This window comes from Coloeus monedula (genome assembly GCF_965178545.1).
Source record: "Coloeus monedula genome assembly, chromosome: W".
NCBI classification, from domain to species: domain Eukaryota; kingdom Metazoa; phylum Chordata; class Aves; order Passeriformes; family Corvidae; genus Coloeus; species Coloeus monedula.
Window position 1 is genome coordinate 18009944 of NC_138821.1, and position 15823 is coordinate 18025766.

A 15823-nucleotide genomic window follows, 5' to 3' on the forward strand; every position below is an offset into this window, starting at 1 on the left:
GGTAACTCTGATTCTGTATCAGCTGCTATCCCTCCCCCGTCTCCCTTTTTAGGGGGTAGCTTAAGTAGATCTGCCAGCTCTTGTTCTTGGGTGTCTACCTGATATACCTTGTCAGGATGTGTACATTTCTGGTTTATTGAACATGCACTTCAACATCGCTTTGGTTTTCCATTATTAGCATTGTTATCTTTTTCAAGAGCCAATACTAAGGGATCAGAGGGTGGCCTTATCCCACACTCTTTTTGCCACTCAGGGTGATTTCAAAGAGTGAAAAATAATTCAGCATAAACAATCTCTGGCCATTTCTGTTCACGTCTAAGAAAAAGCATTAGTTGCAGTATTGTTTCATAATCCAGCGTACCAGCAGGAGGCCACTTCACACCCCCTTCCAGTTTATAAAGCAGCCACTATTGTGTGCATAACTTAATAAGCTTTCTCTTGGTCTCTGCACCACTATGATCTACCATCTTTTTCCAGTGTGTCAAAACACATCCCAAGGGGCTACTCTTAGGAACCTCTTTGCTTTCATTTGCCCCCATTTTTAAAATTCTTTTTTTTCCTAACGCTTTTTAACTTTATTCCAGTTCCGAAGTTTCACTTCCGGAAAGTCTTCTGGTACAAAATTATACTGGGAACACTCATCTTTAATAATCTCTATTGGTTTCTGTAAAAGCCCAGAAATCCCTTTATCCAGTAAATCAAGTAAGATATCACTACTGTATCTTTCTTTACCAGTTGCTAACAAAATCTCTACAGCTGTCACAGTTGCCTTTTGTTCTTTCGTATAACAAAAATAACAAGTTCCCCTCCCAGGTACTTTCCACCCAAATACTCGTGGAACCCATGGTTCTTGACAAATTACACAACGAAACACTACCCACGGGCTACAACCGCAGCTATTCCTTGGGCAGGGGAGCTCCTTTAAAATGGGCTTTTGCCTTCCACGTCTCCTATTTCTAGGCATATAACTTCACTACTTAAGAAAAAAAAGGCTTGTTAGTTTCAAAAGTCACTGAAAAAAAGCAGGCTTGTTAATCAAAAATAGCAAAAAAAACCTTATTAGTCATTAAAGAATAAAAAACACCAGCTTGTTAGCTTTGAAAGTCACTAGAAAAGAAAAACAAACTTATTAGTTTTAAAATAGCAACAAAGTCTATAAGTTTCAGGGTTCACTAAAAAAACCAGCTTGTTAATAAAATTCATAACACTCACACACTCCACCACTTTAAAAAACCCTCCTTTTTATTCAAATCTAAAAAATTCACACAGTGTAGAGGGATTCCTTGTGGAATGTAGGATACCTCAGGAGGGCTTGGGCATCCCAGGGCTGTTGCAGAAGTACCCCTGATGGGGCCTCAGGCTGAAAACAGGCTTGCAAGGCACCTGCTAGCTGGCAGCCTCGAACAGCCTTGGGAAAAGGTATACACTGGTCAGCTCCCCCACTGCTTAGAGGCTTTCTCATGGAAAAGGGGTGTGAACTTTGGAAAATATAACTTGGTGTAACCGAATAATAAAAGGGGAGCACGATGCTCAAATCATATCGGTGTTCGTATCGTGACTTGTTGGGGTCCCTCCCCTGCCGTGTAGCCCTGGGAGAGGGGCCCTGAGGAGACAGACACGGGGTTTCCCTGCCCCTGCTCAGCCTCATTCCCATTGGTTGGTTTGTGTTCCCCTGCACGGGCAGAAGGACCCTTGGTCCCGTGTCTGTAACAGTTTCCTCGGCAGAGCCCCGGCCATGCGGCTGGAGAAATAAACATCTCTCTGAAACAGCTATCAAGAATCTGTCAGTCCATATATATTTCGTTTCCACAGGACTCCTGGTTTGATATATGCATGTTGCAGTATCCCCACTGCAACAGTAACTCTGGCTGGATTCCCCTGCTCCCGGGACCCCCCCCCCGCTACATGTGGCACCCGAACAGGGACCCAAGTGAGTTTTGCTTCAGGCAGGTTCACTTCAATGCGGTAAGGCTCCGAATTTCATCGTATCGGTGCGGCGGAGCCAGCGGAACCAGAGCGGGTGGCCCCGAAGCCGAGTAAAGCTGGGGGCTAAACCTCAAAGCTGAGTGGCCGGAGACCGTATTTTCGTGCGGCCGAGCGAATACCCGCAGCACAGAAGCTATGGATTACGAGGCGGGGACTCAATTCCTAGCTAGCATCCTCTCTAGGAGAGGTGAGATTGTGAAAGACCGAGATCTGAATGCCCTCATTACGTGGGCTTGGGAACACGGGTGTGTGGAATACACTTCGCATTTGTTCTCAGTCGAAGCATGGGGGGAAGTTGGAAACGAACTGTGGCTGTCCACGATTGAGGGTGGAAAGGAAGCTAAAGAAGCTAAAGGCCTCGGATTAATCTGGAGGGCAGTAACTGGCACTCTCGCAGAGATGAACACAGAGAGGACAGTGGCTGCAGCTGCCATAGAGGCTTTAGAGGGCAGCAGCTTGGGGAAAGGAACAGACAGGGGTCTTATGGAGCGGCGGCCAGAGACCAGAGCTGAGTCCAGGGTAGCACGGTTCTTCGGGCTGGCTGTGAAAAGACCGATCAAGGGCACAGCAGCACCTGTCCGCTCACTGCGGGAGTTGCTGGACTCGGTAGGGCAGGATGTTATCCCTCCGACGACCAAGAGAGAAATGGCTGCAAAAGCAGGAGCAGAGCCGCCCGACTCAGGAGACACAGGCAGTCCTGGTGCCAGGCCGAAAGCGGCAGAGCAACCCAGAGGTCCTAAATCCCAGCCGAAAGCGGCAGAGCGTAACCCCCCTCTGCCGGACAGAGGAGCAAAGTCTGGCAGCGAAGCAGCTTCTGTGGTTTCGTCGCCTGCAGAGGCGGAGCCAGCCAGGGCTGCTGGGGGTCAGCCCCAAGAGGGGGAGAAGCACCAGGAAATGATGCAAGAAGTAATCAAGAAGCTTGCTGACTTATCTACATGGCAGGACTCGCTAGAGTCCAAAGCTTGTGATATTATGCCGTCAACATCATGGCGTCCCGTGGCCCCACCGGTCAAGTTAGCACTCAAACCTCCTACGTTCCCATCGGGAGTATCAAACACAGTGCCTACAGCCCCTCCCTCCTTGCGAGAGGAGGTGCAGCTGTCGTTTCCATCAGCCCCGACAGGGAGGACTGACCCGTTGCGAAGGAGATGGAATGGAGTTATCCATGATGCAATCATTGAGGGTGATTGGCAAGCAGTGAATGCCCTTGCTTGCCCTGTACAGATAAAAGGGGACACTGCAAAGTGGGAACCCCATGACTGGAAGATCTTGCAGCAAGCCAAGCAAACAGTCACCACGCATGGCTTGCGGTCTGAAGCTACACGAAGCATTTTGCACTTTATCTTTACAGCAGATGTCCTGTGTCCTAATGATTGCATCAGCATCATAAAATTGTTGTTAACCCCTTCTCAGTTCCTGCTCTGGGAGAGAACGTGGAAACAGCTAGCACAAGAAGAAGCTGGCAAACATCAAAGTGACACACAAGACCCACTGTATGCACTCCAAGCTGACATGCTAACTGGGAGCAGAGCTTACGGAGCGACAGTAACACAGCTGACCATGCCCGTAGTCATTCATCAGTTGTCACAGACTCTTGCCCATAAAGCCTTGTTGTCAGTACCTGAAAAGAAGAAGTCTCCCCCGTATGCAGCAGTCTGACAGGGGCTGTCAGAGCCATATGGTCAGTTCATCGACCGTTTGTCAGCAGCCTTAAAGGATGCAACTGAGCTCTCTGAAGAGCTCCAAGAGCAAATGTTCTGAACACTTGCCTTTGAAAATGCTAATAGGCAAACTAAGACAATTCTTGCCACGCTGCCCCAAGGAGCAGGTGTAGATGAGATGCTCGTACGTGCTACCCGTGCAGAACAGTCATCCCAAACGGCTGCTTTTACTGCAATGCTGCAGAATGTGCTGCAACAACAGGGACATGTCATCGCCGCAGCACTGACCGGAGGGGCGCAAAAGAAAAAGTGGGTGAAGGCTGCTGGCCTACCTCCTGGTCCCCAGACAGGTAAAGTGACCTGTTTTCAATGAGGTGAAAAGGGGCACCTGAGGCGCACTTGCCAGAAACCGGTGTGGTGCCATAACTGCAATTCCGGCAACCATGCCACCATGGCATGCCGTCGTGCCAGAAACGGCCAGCACAGCGCGATGGGGTCTCACGCCAGGACACAAATGAGCGCCCCAAAGACCCACGAGTCAAGTGCAACCCCCGTGGTTTCCTTCACCAGAACCAGCCAGCCACCCGAGGGAGCCTCGGAGTGGACATGGCAATCTCAATAGAAGTCACGTTGATGGACCGCCAGGTCACCCTGATCCCAACTACAGCCAGGGGCCCCCTGTCATCAGATGGCCCTCGTCTGGGTGGCCTACTTCTGGGGTGGTCATCAACCAGTCGGCAGGGAGTAGTGGTGCTGCCTGGAGTCATCGATGCAGACTACACTGGTGAAATTAAGATCATGGCCTACGCGCTGCAACCACCCGTGACTATCCCGCAGGGCAGTCGCATTGCCCAAATCGTTCCCATTCCCCTAATGATCAAGGGGGGAACCAGCAACTACAATGTCCGTGGAGACCACGGTTTTGGGTCCTCTGGGTTTGATGTGTTTTGGACATTGAACTTGGCCCAGAGACCTCAGCGGCAAGTGATCCTGCGAAGGGGGGCAGAAGCCATCAAAGTACAGCCGCTTTTCGACACAGGTGCTGACGTTACCATAATCAACCAAGTGGTATGGCCACCTGGTTGGGGACTGGAAAAACCAGCAGCCACACTGATAGGGGTGGGAGGAACACAAATCCCCCAAGTAAGTGCAACCCCAATTACCCTAGAATTTGAGGACAATTAAACCATTGTGTGTCGCCCCTATGTTATGAAGCTGCCTCAGACCCTGCAAGGCCTGATCGGACGTGACATCCTTGCGCAGCTAGGCCTTGTGCTCACCACAGACCAGCATTTATGCTGATGGCTGCTGCCGATCAGCCGCCCATACGGGCTCTCACCTGGTTAACAGATGACCCTGTTTGGGTCGAGCAGTGGCCAGTAAGGGGCGAAAGGCTGAAGATAGTAGAACAACTTGTTGCAGAACAGCTAGCAGCAGGACACATCAAGCCATCGGTCAGCCCATGGAACACCCCCATCTTTGTGATCCCAAAGAAATCAGGAGAATGGCGCCTCCTTCATGACCTTCGCCAAGTGAATGCGCGCATGCAAGCTATGGGGACACTGCAGCCTGGGCTACCATCTCCTACAATGATTCCAGAAAGATGGAAAATCACTGTAATTGTCTTAAAGGACTGGTTTTTTACAATCTTACTGCATCCAAAGGACACGGAATGTTTTGCCTTTACAGTGCCCACTAAGAATCGCAGTGAGCCTGCTAAGAGCTACGAGTGGGTTGTCCTACCCCAGGGAATGAAAAACTCCCCCACACTGTGTCAGCTATATGTTGACTGGGTGCTCCGTCCGATTCGACGACGTTACGCAGAGGCACTCATCTACCACTACATGGATGACATCCTGATAGCTACTGCCACAGAGTTCTCAGACCAAGAGATGCAATGGGTCAGAGAACACTTGCATAAGACTGGATTAGAGAGTGCCCCCCAGAAGATCTAGCGGACTGCACCATGGAAGTACCTGGGCTGGCTCATATCAGATTCGCAAATTAGGCCCCAAAAGATCGAGCTACACACAGAAATCTCCACGCTCTATGATGCACAACGGCTGTTGGGAGATCTGCAATGGGTCCGCGGGGTTGGGGGAATCACGAACGCCGACCTCGCCCCCTTCCTGCCATGGCTGCATGGGACGAACACTGCCGAACCTCGAGAATGCTCCCCGGACCAAGCAGCAGCTCTTGCCAAAGTCACAGATAAGCTGCGGCACGCATGGGTATCACGCAGAAAAGAAGAAGTCCCACTTACCATCCTTATCACCCTGATCAGTGCAGCAGGTTCACATGCCATCATCCATCAATGGCAGAAGGAAAAGGGGGAGGACATCCGGATTCTTGAATGTATCTTCCCACCGACTCAGCCACGCTTCAGACTGCAGTCCAGGGTAGAGCAAGTGCCGTTTTTAATCCGAAAGAGTCGTGATCGAGTGGTGGAGTTGGACGGCAGAGAGGCAGAGGACATCAGTCTACCAGTCCGAACAGGGGACTTGGAGTGGATGCTACGCCTTGCGGAGGCACTGCAGGAAGCTCTGCTCAGATTCACCGGCATGGTCCATAACAAGCGCCCACAGGGAAGGCTGGTGCAGTTGCTGGGGCGCTATGAGTGGTTGGACCGCCCTCTGAATGTAGAACGGCCGGTACTAGGGCTCACAGTGTTAATGGATGCGGGGAGGAAGACAAAGCGGGCCGCCTGTGCGTGGAAAGAGAATGACTGCTGGAAGATTCACATCATAGCAGGAGAACCTGCCGACAGCCTGCAAACACTCGAACTGCCCGCCGTGATATGGGCCTTACAACAGTGGTTGAAGGAACCAGTGAATGTAGTCAGTGATTCCCTATATGTCGTTGGAGTAGCCCAACGGATCCATGATGCAGAAATTCGGAGTACTAACAATGAACATCTGGGCAGACTGCTTATCACATTGTGGCACACCTTGCAACAACGGACACACCCCTACTGTATCCTACACGTTCGAAGACACCAGTGGAACATCGGACTGGGAGAGGGCAATGCCCATGCAGACGAGGCGGTGACCTGTGCCCCCATAGTGCATCTCCTGCCTGAAAACACTTTTGAGCAAGCCAGATGTAGCCATGATTTGTTCCACCAAAACGCAAAATCCCTGCAGAGACAGTTTAAGATCCCGGTGATAGAAGCGAAGGGCATAGTGCGGGCTTGTCCCCGCTGTAGCCATCACGGCCCGGGGTTGGGTGTGGGAGTTAACCCCAAGGGTTTGAAAGCCCTCGAACTCTGGCAAATGGACATCACTCACGTCCCTGAGTTTGGCAGACAGAGCTATGTCCATGTAACAACTGACACCTTTTCACACTTCCTGTGGGCTACTGCTCAGACAGGAGAGAAGGCATTGCATGTGGAGCGGCATCTGCTCTCTTGCTTCGCAGTAATGGGGGTACCCAAAAAGATCAAAATGGACAATGGGCCAGCATACATCAGGGGTCGCCTAAAAAAATTTATGCAGCAGTGGGGGGTAGAACATATCACGGGGATCCCGCACTCTCCCACCGGTCAGGCGGTGGTAGAGAGAGCCCATCGTACACTGAAAGAATATCTGGACTGACAGAAAGGGGGAGAGATGGAACCAAGTAAGCGGTTAAGCAAGTACTGTTTACATTGAACTTCCTCTCTCTGGCTGGAGATAGGGAGGAGCCTCCGGTGGCAATCCATCATCAGACAGTTCATAGGGGAGTTGAGCAGGCCCTTCCAGGTATAAGTGTGTCATACTGTAACCCTCGAACGGGTTTGTGGGAGGGTCCCAGCCCAGTGCTATTTAACGGCCGAGGATATATGTGTGTTTCCTCCTCAGAAGGACCATTGTGGGTGCCCAGTAAGTGGTGCCGTGCTACGCATGCAGGTCCCCGAGGCGAGAAGGTGCAGGCAGCATCAGCTCCTGAGGAAAGTGACGCCACTACTTCATCAGCTGGAACTCCGGGACCTCCGTCCCAAGAAGCCTTGGGAGAGGCTGCAGACGTGGCTGAGTGAAGGAGCTGAGGACTTGCCAGATCCACCATTCTCCGTAGCAGGAGAGATAGCAAGACCCTGGGGCGAATGTAACAGCTGCCCTAGGTGGTTGCTAGTGACTTGTGGTGGGTGTCAGGGAACCCTCTCCAAAGGCAAAACCAAGAAGGAGAGTTGCATAAATTTTTGGGTATAGCACCAGACACAGAGGTAGAGTGAAAAATTGTTTTTTGACTGTCTTGAGACAGGAGCATTAGTGGACATTTTCAATCAGCTGTCTGCACATTTAGATCGAGTGAAGGCAGTCAATTTGGCTAGCATCTATGTTGTTACCTGGTGTTTCGGCAGCCAGGGCTCACGCTATTTTGCATAAACTTGCTTGCTGGGAGAGGGATAAGTTAAACATAACTTCGCAGATGCTTAATGAGTTAAGCGTAGATGTTACTAGTGTTAGACATACAATATTACAAAATCGAGCAGCCATTGATTTTCTACTACTAGCTCATGGCCACGGCTGCGAAGAGTTCCAGACTATGTGCTGTATGAATCTTTCTGACCACTCTGTCCCAATTCACAAGCACCTCTCTGACCTCCAGAGGGGCCTGCACAACCTTCAGGAGACAGACGACCCTATTGGAGATTGGCTTAAGGGTCTGGGTGTCTTGGGGTGACGTTATGATGTGTATCCCATATCGCTGCCTATGCCCAGAAATTAATTTTTGTGCCTTTCTATGCCTCTAAACTGAGCCTGAGAGGGGGAAGAGGAAAAAAAACTGAGCAAAACTTTCTTCAAGCAGTTTGCAGCTCGTTCAAGGTCATATAAAGATAGCAGGTTTTTTTTCCCCCCAGCTGCAGCAGGGGAGTGAGGAAGGACCCAGCTTGCTGTTTTGGCACTCAGCTTTTGGCCAGTTTTTTGAGTTTCTCGTTCTTCGGAGAGAGACTGAGAGTTGGACTTTGCTTTTTCCTTCTCTGGAATTCCGGATTTTCTCCCTTTCCTACTGGACTGTTTTCAACCTCAGAGCACATCGGGAGGACTTTCCACCGGGCACAGAGGGCCTGGCCCTGGGCCAAGCCCCAGCTCCAAGGAGACCAAAGGGAGGACTCTAACGCTTTCCCAGGTTTTTTCCTCCACAGTGAAAGATTTTACCATTTAACATTATTTTCCTTTCCCGGGTGTTTGTTAAATAAATAGTTTTATCTTCTTCACTTTCCTTCGAGGAAAATTTATTTTTTCCCGAACCTGGTGGGGGGAGGGGTGGTTGTACCTTCTCTCAGAGGATATATTTCTAAATTTGGCCAAACCGGAACAAATTTAGTGGCGCCCAACTGTGTGGCTCGAAGGAAAGTGAAAAAAACTTGTGCTAATTACATTTTGGTTGGATTTGGTTGGAATTTACTTATTTTGTGTTGGGGCAAAGTAGTCACCATGCTGGTTGAGTTCATAACATTTCTCTGGCTTGATGTATTCATGTATTTCTGGTCCGTAGGCTTGTTTAAGGTACTAGTGCCTTTCTGGTCCCTAGGCTTATTTGCCTATCCACAACTTGGTCCGATCTTATCCTTGATAAGGAATTTTTGCGGAGCAGGGACACGAATTTGGATTTCTATTTTGCTGTGCTCGGTGATAATGATTTATAAGAAGTTGACAGAGGTATCGGCAGCTGTCTGAAGTGTGTATGATAAGTGGTTTCTCCGTCCTAACCCCAGTCCTAGCTTCAGTAGCCTGTTTTGGGAATTTATTAGTAACTCCACCCAGATTGTTAGAGGAGGAGGAGTCGGGGTTTCCCTTCCCTTTAAATTTGATAGGTTATCTTTTGAGAATGTTCAGTTTCCCCTGGATGTTAAAGAGACCACCTTCCTGGCATTTTATCTGGTAAGCTTCCTCTATGTGGTTCTGTATTGGGTTGACCCTGAGTTGATGGACAGTCTTTAAGACCAATTACGCTTCTCACAATTTACATATTTAAACCGCACAGAAAGGCGGGACTTCCCCTTTTGGTCGGAGCTCGCTTGCTGGGAGGTGGGGGCAGCTCGGAGCCTCCCGGCCCCGCCGGGCCGGGCCGGGCCGGGCCGGGGCCACTGCCCCTTTCCCCCTTTCCCAATGCTGCGGCACGGACCCTGGGTGGCTGGGGGGGACTGCCTTAGAGCCACAGGCAGCTAAACCCAGCCATGGACTGCTCACAGCTAAACCCATCCAGCACGGCTTCTGGGGACCGGCGGGTCCCTCTCCTCTCCATGCGGAGCCGGCGGAGTCAACGGGAGCCGGCAGAGCCTCCTGTCTGCAGCCAGCACACTTCGTGCTGAACTGAAGAGGACACCACGCAGCCAGCAGCACAAAGGGAGCGAGGCTTTCCCCACCGTAAAGCCCGAACAAAAACACCCTTCAACATGGCGGTGTCAGAGTCAGAGAGAAAGAGAAGTGAGTCACATGGGACGGAGCTGGAAATAGCGACGGGAGAAAAGAGGGCAGTGCCGCGATTCTGGCGGGCAGCTTAAAAGAAACCTTCTTGCATGCCGTGGTAAGAAACTGTAATACCACAAACTGTTTGTCTCTTTAATCCATTTGAAGAACATGGGGGGATGGAGTATCTTCGTGTGCCTGTGAAGATTGTGAAGAATGCCGATGCCAGGCTTTATAGTAGTAAGAGGCTGTTAGAGACTTGTGGCAAAGAAGAGCCTTTGTGTGCAGGCCAAAAGAACTTATCCTTAAAAAGATGAATAACCCCATGTGATGGCCCATGTTTTGCAGTGTGAAGGAACTGTGAGATTTTTCATGGGAGAGATGTTCTACACACAGCAGATTGTTTGTTTCTGGGTGGATCTGCTGTTGGTGGCAGTTTGGGAACCACGTGCAACTGAAGGAAAAACCCTTTTTTCCCTTAAGCATAAGAGAGAGACTTTTCAAGAACTGGAACGCTGACTAACATCCCATGTTCTGTTATCCCTTGTGTGAGCTAGGTAAAAGGAGAGAAGTACTGGCTGGAGGGGGGGGGGGGGGGATTTGTTTTCGTTTTGTTATTGTCTCTTTACTTTTAATTCTATTAGTAATAAAACTCTTTCATTGTACTGCAACTGTTTAAGGTTTGTGCCTGCTTTGCTTTTCTCCTAATTCTTATCTCACAGAAGGAAAATAAGTAAGTAATGAATATTTTGAACCAAAACCACTACATTTAATTGGTGTTTTCTGCCCGGTTTCGAACTCAACCCGCTACAGGTTCGCAGCTTGTCTAGAATAAGAGCTCAGATTTCCCGGGCGACTGCCGAGACACCTGACCCAAAGGTGGAACATCCTGAGTGGTGTGGGGAATGGGAGGATATAGGCAAAATCCTGAAGAAATTCTCTGACCCAATGGTTTGCAATTTTTCCCCTGAACAAGTTCAGAAACCAGCTGAGGTGGCAAAATATCTGAAAGAGAAATACAATGACAATTCTAATGAGAACAAGCTCCTTGCAATATGTTGGGTCTTGGCATATGCCTATCGCACACTGCAGCAGGTAATGGTAGAGAGGCAGGAAGATCAATCAGCAAAGCCTGCAGATACCCCAGTCACTCAGGCTGCAGATAAACCAGACAGCAAGCCCAAACCAGATGGAGAGTCAAAGCCAATGACAGTGGCTCCTGTCACAAGGAAAAAGCACACAACCAAAACTGATCGCCCAGTGAAAGATGATGATGATGCAGGGGAAGGGACCTCAAAAGATGCAGGGGAAGGAACCTCAAAACCACCAATGGACTCAGGCACAGAAACCATTACTGAGTCCATGTCCATAAAGGACCTTCACAGCCTAAGAAAGGATTACACCCGACGGTCTGATGAATCCATAATAAGTTGGATGGTCCGTATTTGGGATGCGGCAGGTGATGATGTGATGCTGGATGGTGCTGAAGTGAGGCATTTGGGATCCCTGTCACATGATCCAGTGATCGACCAAGTGATGAAAAGGGGGGCTGACTCTACCAGTCTTTGGAGGCGGGTTTTGACAGGCGTGGCTGAAAGATATATGTGCGGAGATGATCTCTACATGCAGCAAACCCCATGGAAGACCATAGAACAAGGGATCCAATGCCTGAGAGAACTAGGGGTGGTAGAGGTTATCTTCACAAATGACCCAGGATTGAGAAGTCCAGACCGGGCCAGAGTTATTCCATACATGTGGCGAAAACTCATACATCTTGGGCCACCAGAATACGCTTCTGCTTTAGCAATAATGAAGCCGGACTATGGTGCAAATGAGACCGTGCAGGATATGGCAGTGAAGCTCCGAGCATATGCAGACTCTGTGCATGGCCCAACACATGCAAGAATCTCAGCTGTGGAAACACGTATGCAGAAAATGGAAGATAAGATGGAAAGGAATCACCAGGAGATTAAAGAGTGCCTTCTCCGTGGACGTTCCCCAGAGAGAAGGTACATCCCACGAAGTGAGCTGTGGAATTTCCTGTGTGACAGTGGGGAAAACATGAGGAAGTGGGGTGGACAACCCACTTCTGCTCTGGCAGCACAAGTGAGTGAATTGAAGGAGCGCAAGTCTCAGAAAGGAGGATCTACCAAAAAGGAAGTAGCTCCAGTTGCATGTAGCCAAACTGCCGGAAATGATGGAAAAGACGATGGCATGTCCAATTCCCATGAAGGAACCTCTAAGATACAGGCCCAGGGAAAGAAGGATAACCAGGCATAGAGGGGCTCTGCCTCTAGCCAGGTAGAGGTCAGGGAAAACCGTGTTTTTTGGACTGTGTGGATTCGTTGGCCTGGTACATCAGAACCACAAAAATATGATGCCTTGGTTGACACTGGTGCGCAGTGTACAATAATTCCATCGCAGCTTGTGGGGGTAGAATCTGTTTCTATTGCTGGTGTAACAGGTGGATCACAAAATTTGACCTTGGTGGAAGCTGAGGTGAGCCTGACTGGAAATGAGTGGAAGAGACATCTCATTGTGACTGGCCCAGAGGCCCCGTGCATTTTGGGCATAGATTTCCTCCGGAACGGGTATTTTAGAGACCCAAAGGGACTCAAGTGGGCTTTTGGAATAGCTGCTGTGGAGACAGAGGGCATTAAGCAATTGAACACTTTGCCTGGGCTATCAGAGAACCCATCTGCAGTCGGCCTTCTGAAGGTGGAAGAACAAAGAGTACCAATTGCTACCTCGACAGTGCACCGCCGGCAGTACCGAACAACTCGAGATGCTGTGATTCCCATCCACAAGATGATCCGTGAGCTAGAGAGCCAAGGGGTGGTCAGCAAGACCCACTCACCCTTCAATAGTCCCATTTGGCCTGTGCGCAAATCTGAAGGAGAATGGAGATTAACTGTGGACTATCGTGCCTTGAATGAAGTGACTCCACCATTGAGCGCTGCTGTGCCGGACATGTTGGAGCTCCAGTACGAGTTGGAGTCCAAAGCAGCGAAGTGGTATGCCACTATTGACATTGCTAATGCATTTTTCTCCATTCCTTTGGCAGCAGAGTGCAGGCCTCAGTTTGCCTTCACCTGGAGGGGTGTGCAGTATACCTGGAACCGACTGCCCCAGGGGTGGAAGCATAGCCCCACCATCTGCCATGGACTAATCCAGACTGCTCTAGAAAAGGGTGAGGCCCCAGAACATTTGCAGTACATTGATGACATCATTGTGTGGGGGAACACTGCAGCAGAAGTGTTTGAGAAAGGAGAGAAAGTTATCCGGATTCTCCTGGAAGCTGGTTTCGCCATCAAGAAGAGCAAAGTCAAGGGACCTGCTCTAGAGATCCAGTTCCTGGGAGTAAAGTGGCAAGATGGATGGCGTCAGATTCCCACTGAGGTCATCAATAAGATCACAGCAATGTCTCCACCAACCAACAAGAAGGAAACACAAGCTTTCCTAGGTGCCATAGGCTTTTGGAGGATGCATATTCCTGAGTACAGCCAGATTGTGAGTCCTCTTTACCTGGTTACCCGCAAGAAGAACGATTTCCATTGGGGCCCTGAACAGCAACAAGCTTTTGCCCAAATCAAGCAGGAAATCGCTCACGCCGTAGCCCTTGGCCCAGTCAGGACAGGACCCGAAGTTAAGAACGTGCTCTACTCTGCAGCCGGGAACAATGGTCTGTCCTGGAGCCTTTGGCAGAAGGTGCCTGGTGAGACTCGAGGTCGACCACTGGGATTCTGGAGCCGAAGTTACAGAGGATCTGAAGCCAACTACACCCCAACAGAGAAGGAAATCTTGGCAGCCTATGAAGGAATCCAAGCCGTCTCAGAGGTAATTGGCACTGAGGCACAACTCCTCCTAGCACCCCGACTACCAGTGCTGGGGTGGATGTTCAAAGCAGAGGTTCCCTCTACCCACCACGCCACCAATGCCACATGGAGCAAATGGACTGCTCTCATCACACAGCGTGCCCGTATTGGAAAACTGAATCGCCCTGGGATTTTGGAAATAATTACAAACTGGCCTGAAGGTGAAAACTTTGGTCTCGCTGATGAAGAAGAACAAGTGACACGCGCTGAAGAAGCTCCACCATACAACCAACTGCCATCAGAAGACACACGCTATGCTCTTTTCACCGACGGTTCTTGTCGCATTGTAGGGATGAAAGGAAAGTGGAAAGCAGCCGTATGGAGTCCTGCACGACGGGTTGCCGAAGCCACTGAAGGAGAAGGTGGATCAAGCCAACTCGCTGAACTCAAAGCTGTTCAACTAGCCCTGGATATTGCTGAAAGAGAGAAGTGGCCAAAGCTCTACCTCTACACTGATTCATGGATGGTAGCCAATGCTCTATGGGGATGGTTAGAAAAGTGGGAAAAAGCTAATTGGCAGCGTAGGGGAAAACCAATCTGGGCTGCTGAAGAGTGGAAAAACATCGCTGCCCGAGTAAGAAAGCTGGTTGTGAGAGTCTGCCATGTAGATGCCCATGTCCCCAAGAGTAGGGCTAATGAGGAACACCAAAACAATGAGCAGGTAGATCAGGCTGCAAAGATAGAAGTGTCACAGGTAGACTTGGACTGGAAACACAAGGGAGAGTTGTTCCTAGCTCGATGGGCCCATGATGCCTCAGGCCATCAGGGCAGAGATGCCACCTATAAGTGGGCACGAGACCGAGGGGTGGATCTAACCATGGACAGTATCTCCCAGGTGATCCATGATTGTGAGACATGCGCTGCGATCAAGCAGGCCAAGCGGGTGAAGCCTCTGTGGTACGGTGGGCGATGGTCCAAATACAAGTATGGGGAGGCCTGGCAGATTGATTACATCACACTGCCTCAAACCCGCCAAGGCAAGCGCTATGTGCTCACAATGGTAGAAGCCACCACTGGATGGCTGGAGACCTACCCTGTGCCTCACGCTACTGCCCGGAACACCATCCTGGGCCTGGAAAAGCAAGTCCTTTGGAGGCATGGTACACCTGAGAGAATTGAATCTGACAATGGGACTCATTTTAAGAATAGCCTTATTAACACCTGGGCTAGAGAACATGGCATTGAGTGGGTGTACCATATCCCTTACCATGCACCAGCTGCAGGCAAAGTGGAACGGTGTAATGGATTGTTGAAAACCACTTTGAAGGCACTGGGTGGGGGAACTTTCAAAAATTGGGAACAGAATCTAGCAAAGGCCACCTGGTTAGTTAACACCCAAGGTTCCACCAATAGAGCTGGGCCAGCCCAGTCTGAATCCTTGCATACGACAGATGGAGATAAGGTCCCAGTAGTGCATGTCAGAGGTCTGATAGGAAAGACTGTGTGGATAAATTCTGCCTCGAGTACAGACAAACCCATCCGTGGGGTTGTCTTTGCTCAGGGACCTGCTTGCACATGGTGGGTAATGCAGAAAGATGGAACAACGCGTTGTGTACCACAGGGAGATCTGATTGTTGTGTGAGAACCACTGTAATGTGGAATGCCTGTGTACCACTGCTTGCTGAGTGTCACTGTCACTGTTCATATATAGCTGTGTATATATATATATATATACGTATTAATGTGTGTGTAGAATTAAAATATCTTAGTTTGGGCATTGAGCCAGCAATATGGGATAAGGGGTGGAATGTCTTGGGGTGACGTTATGATGTGTATCCCATATCGCTGCCTATGCCCAGAAATTAATTTTTGTGCCTTTCTATGCCTCTAAACTGAGCCTGAGAGGGGGAAGAGGAAAAAAAACTGAGCAAAACTTTCTCCAAGCAGTTTGCAGCTCGTTCAAGGTCAT